Here is a 5,504-nt window from a genome sequence, read left to right on the forward strand (position 1 = left end):
TTTTCCGGTTTTCACTAACCGTACGTTTTTCTTGCGTTTTCTAAGTTTCTCGTATACTTTTAAACCAAAGTATGAAATCATTTAATATGTAGCACATATTAAAAATAGTGTTTTCTAAGAAAAAGTTTTGGCGTATAATTTCCTAGAATTTAATTAACGGGCGTTAAACATTTAACGGAAAAGTTAACGGAAAAAGTCTGGTTGTTACATTACCCACCCGTTATTAAAAATTTCGTCCCGAAATTTTAGTGTACGTCCTCCGTAGTCGTCTCCTTGGGAAACAGTTGCGGATACTTTTGTCTCATCTGATCTTTACGCTCCCACGTGAATTCTGGTCCTCTACGGGCGTTTCTCGATCTTTAACAATCGGTATGTTGCTCTGCTTTATACATTTGACCTTACAGTCCGTAATTTCAATAGGTTCCTCTATGAAATGAAGTCTACTATCAACTTGTAGCTTTTCCAAAGAAATTACCAAACTTTCGTCTCATAAGAATTTCTTCAAGTTAGAAACATGGAAAGTGTCATGAACTTCACTGAGTTCTTGCGGTAGTTTCAGCCTGTACGCTACCGGTCCAATTCTTTCGGTAATCTCAAATGGTCCAATATCTCAGACTTAGCTTGCCTCTTTTACCAAAACGCACTACACCCTTCCAGGGCGATACTTTGAGCATAACCTTGTCTCCAACCTGAAATTCTAAATCTCGCCTTCTCATGCCATTTTCTGTCTCGCTTGTATCTGCACGATCTTCTCAGTTGTTTCATGTATGATCTCAGGACCGGTCAATTGACTATCTCCTAACTCAGTCCAACATACAGGTGATCTGCACTCTCTGCCATACAGTGCTTCGAAAGGCGCTGCCTTTATACTTGCGTGAAAAACTCTACTAACGGTAGATGTCTATCCCATCCAATTCCAAAATCAATAACACACGCTCTCAACATGTCTTCTAACGTTTGGATGGTTCTCTCGCTTTGACCATCAGTTTGCGGGTGATATGTTGTACTCATATCTAAACGAATTCCCATTGCCTCTTGTAATGCTTGCCAGAATCTAGAGGTAAATCTACTGTGTCTGTCGGAAATAATGGATATCGGCACTTCATGTCGGGAAATCACTTCCATTATATAGATCTGTGCCAACTTCTCTATCTTATCCGTTTCCTTGATTGGTAAAAAATGAGCTGAATTTGTGAGACGATAAATGATAACCCAAATCGTATCATAACCTCCCACAGTCTTGGGTAATTTAGTGTTAAAATCCATAGTAATATTTCCACACTTCCACTGGGGAATCTCTGGACGTGTCAGTAGTCCTGACGGTTTCTGATGCTTAGCCTTGACCTTAGCACAAGTCAAGCACTTACCAATATAGGTAAAGATATTAGCTTTCATGTTAGGCCACCAGTATAGTGCCTTAAGATCTTGATACATCTTTTCGGATTTATGGTGAATAGAATACCTTGTCTTGTGTGCCTTGTCTAGCACTAGTTCCCTTAATCCGCCAAATCCCGATACCCAAATTCTATCTATGAAGTATCGGGTTCCATCTTCTCGAATGACAAACTTCTTGTCCATTCCTCTAAGTGATTCCGTAGTAATGTTCCCTTTTTTCAATGCCTCTAGTTGTGTGATCGTGTATCTGAGAAGTAAGGTTTGTTCGAATAGTCATGTTCAATGCTCTAACTCGGATGGGCTTAACCTTTTCCTTCCTACTCAAGGAATCTACAACTGCATTAGCCTTGCCAGGATGATAGAAAATCTCGCAGTCGTAGTCATTCAATAACTCTATCCAATGTCTCTGTCTCATATTAAGCTGTTTCTGGTTAAAGATATGTTGCAAACTCTTGTGATCCGTGAAAATAGTAAACTTAGTAGCATATAAATAATGTCTCCAAATCTTCAGTGCAAAGACCACAACACCAAGTTCCAAAATCATGAGTCGTATAGTTCTGTTCGCGTATCTTTACTTGTCGTGATCCGTAAGCAGTCACTTTCTTACGTTGCATCAACACGCAACCAAAACCCTGTCGTGAAGCATCACAATAAATCACAAAATCTTCATTCCCTTCGAGTAAAGACAAAATCGGAGCAGTAGTCAATATCTGTTTTAACAACTGAAACGCATACTCATGTTGCTCCGTCCACTCATACTTTTTACCCTTGTGAGTCATTGTTGTCAACGGCCGGGCAATATTAGAAAATTCCTCAATGAATCTTCTATAATAACCGGCGAGACCTAAGAATTGCCGTATCTGCATTAGCGACTTAGGAGTCTCCCATCTCTTAACCATTTCTATCTTCACAAAATCAACTTGAATACCATTGACACCTACGATATGACCCAAAAATTGCACTTCTTGCAGTCAAAATCACACTTTGAAAATTTTGCCTACAACTGCTCCTTCATGAGCATCTCTAATAGCAAACGGAGATGTTACTCATGTTCTTCCTCGTTCTTAGAATATACTAGAATATCGTTGATAAACACAATAATAAACTTGTCTAGATATGGCTTACACACACGGTTCATGAGATCCATGAACACAACCAGTGCGTTCACCAATCCAAATGGCATTACTGTAAACTCATGATGTAGCGTGTTCTAAACGCTGTCTTCATTATATCTGTCTCCTTTACTCTCATCTGATGGTAACCTGACCTCAGATCAATCTTAGAGTAACATGTTGATCCTTGCAGCTGATCAAACAAATCATCAATCCTCGGTAACAGGTATCTATTATTGATAGTCAGTTTATTCAGTTCTCTGTAATTAATACAAAGTCTTATTGATCCATTCTTCTTCCTAACAAAGAGCACATGTGCTCTCCATAGTGAAGAACTCAGTCGAATCAATCCCTTGTCTAAAAGCTCTTGTAACTGACAAAATAGCTCTTACAATTCTGAAGGTGCAAGTCTATATGGTGCGCGCTACAGGTGCCACTTCCGGCCTTAAGTCATCTGATATTCTACGTCTCTATGCGGTGGAAGATAGGTAATTCTCTCGGAAGGACCTTAAGGAAAATTTCTAATGGTTGGGACATCTTCGGGTCTCTTAATTACTGATTCAACTTTGCTCATATGTGCCAGAATATCGAGACATCCTTTTCTCATGTACTTATGGACCTTCGAGCAATTAATGTAACGCAACGGTGTACTGATCTTCTCTCCGTACACCATCATTGATTCGTCTTCGATAAAAGGAATTCGAATGGCCTTCTGGTCATAACAGCCTCGGTTGTGTCGTCAGATAACCAGTCCATTCCAACCACAAGGTCAAATAAAGAAATAGGGTAGTCCAAGTAAAATAATTTAACTCAGAACATCACTCGAGTGGATTTTTATTGTAATGGCTCGCCAATCATTGGAAAAAGTAATGTTCAGTCCGAAAGGTTGTTATGAGCTTAACGGTATGGGTCTTAGCTTTTAATTTGCAAAGGATTAGGAGCAATCGTTGATTAAAGTTTGGGGTGAGTTTCGGGCGAGAGACATTTACGATGGAAGTGTACGATTAAACTTCTTAAAGTAGGACCTCCTTAAACTAAAATGACACCAATCATGATGATTTTTTATTTCCAGTTGATAGTTCCATAGGGTTCACGTTATCTAAGGCAGATATTGGATTCCGAATGTTGTGATAGAATTCTCTAGCGATAAAGTTTCTATCGGCACCAGTGTTGACAGTATATAAACATTATGATTGATGAGTAAGAACAAACTCAAGATGAACTTCACTAAAGTTGATGTTGATAGCAGTGTTAGTTATCAGACTTATCCCACGTCAGTGGGGGAGAAGAACGGAATACCCTTCATAAGGGAAGGTGTGAATACCTCTTCCGGTAAACTAGTATTGGAAATCAAATTCGTGAAACTGCGGGTGGCGAAATGATAGGTAAGTCGGAAGTCAAGTAGAAAATATCTATTACGGTTTGTGTGGGCTGTTACAAGGACTTCATCCTTTAAGGATATATCAGAAATGAGCTGTGATTCATAGTGGCTAGTAGGAAATCGTAGAGGTGCTGGTAGTGATGAGTACTACTCAATAGTCTTAAGTAGCAACGAGTAGCATTAAGTAGTAACTAGTAATGACAAGCAGTGAGAAAGTAGCGATCAGTCGTGTCTAGCAGTGAGAGGCGGTGTCGACTAGTAGTTAGTAACAATGTGTATTAAGGAGTAGTGGTATGAGATAACGAGTATGTTCCAGGCAGTGTCTTCGTAGTGCCATGGTGACAGACAGTGTTGAGTAATGATGAGTTGCGACGTGATTATACGCTTCTTAGTTGTTATATTAACAATTAATTCGCACAATGTAAATTTCTACTCCTAGTTAAGATTATATGGTTTATGTTCTAAACGGTGCTTATCCAAGTAACCTACTTGACTCGCTCCCCATTCCTTATATTGTAATGTCGAAACTTCTATATGAGTTACCGTAATGCAATCCCGGTCATTACATTACGCTATCTCATATATCCATTCGACATTACTCCATAAGTTCAAGATAGCATAGTCAACTTAATGCTCTTAAGTGTCGCGTCGTGTGTACGTATTTGATTCGTGATATCATATATCTAGTCCAATTCCATATCATTATGGGTATAGATACGTATATGCATGTGATATATAATATGTAGCCCTACGGGTAGCATAGTAGAGCAAACAGTGCATGCATGGCATATAACAGTCATTCTAAGTACACGGCTATAGACTAGACCCACTATTATGCCCTACGGTTAGACACACTAATGTATCCTAGTTCCCTATAGCCAAAGCTCTGATACCAAATGTAATACCCCATCAGAATCCACTAACGGCGTATTAACTCTGGTCCCAATGCTTGGCTTGACTTCTACATAACAAAAATGTTCTACAACGGAAGCAACTAATACCTGAGATAAAACATGCAAAACGGATCAACATAAAGTTGAGTGAATCTACAGGTTTAAGTAAATAGTTCTCGTATGTTTCATAAAACAGTTTCCATAAATTATTTGTCGAAAATCATTTCTCAAAATCGTTTATCTGAATAAACCGCTAAGGTTTAATCTCAAAAGTTTGCATATAGCAAATGCTAAGTAATAAACTGTTTGTAAGATGTCAAGTTTCAACTGTGAGTGACATCTAAAAGTTCTTTTTGTTTCATCTATTTATAGACATTGCCATGTCTAGTTTCAAGTTTGTAAACATCATGTTTAAGTAACATTCATCGTAAGTTAGGCCATGAGATTTCTTTGTAAACTTCGTAAAAGTATACATAAGCATGAGCACTTGATTATAAAACTTTAACCCTGCGGATAGCTAAAGCGCTACACATCTTCCCTTTACCCTTTCTAAGCGATACACCGATCAAGTGTACGAATAACAACAGAATAGACGCCTGTTATGTTTAGGCGAGGTTTGTCAAACCTAACGGTACCGTCCCTATAAGTCGAGTTTACATAAAGTAATTAATATAATCAAGCTAAGGGATTTTTGATCTGAACTCATATGTATATTCTGGTAAG

The sequence above is a fragment of the Rutidosis leptorrhynchoides genome, chromosome 2 (assembly GCF_046630445.1).
Source record: "Rutidosis leptorrhynchoides isolate AG116_Rl617_1_P2 chromosome 2, CSIRO_AGI_Rlap_v1, whole genome shotgun sequence".
NCBI lineage: Eukaryota > Viridiplantae > Streptophyta > Magnoliopsida > Asterales > Asteraceae > Rutidosis > Rutidosis leptorrhynchoides.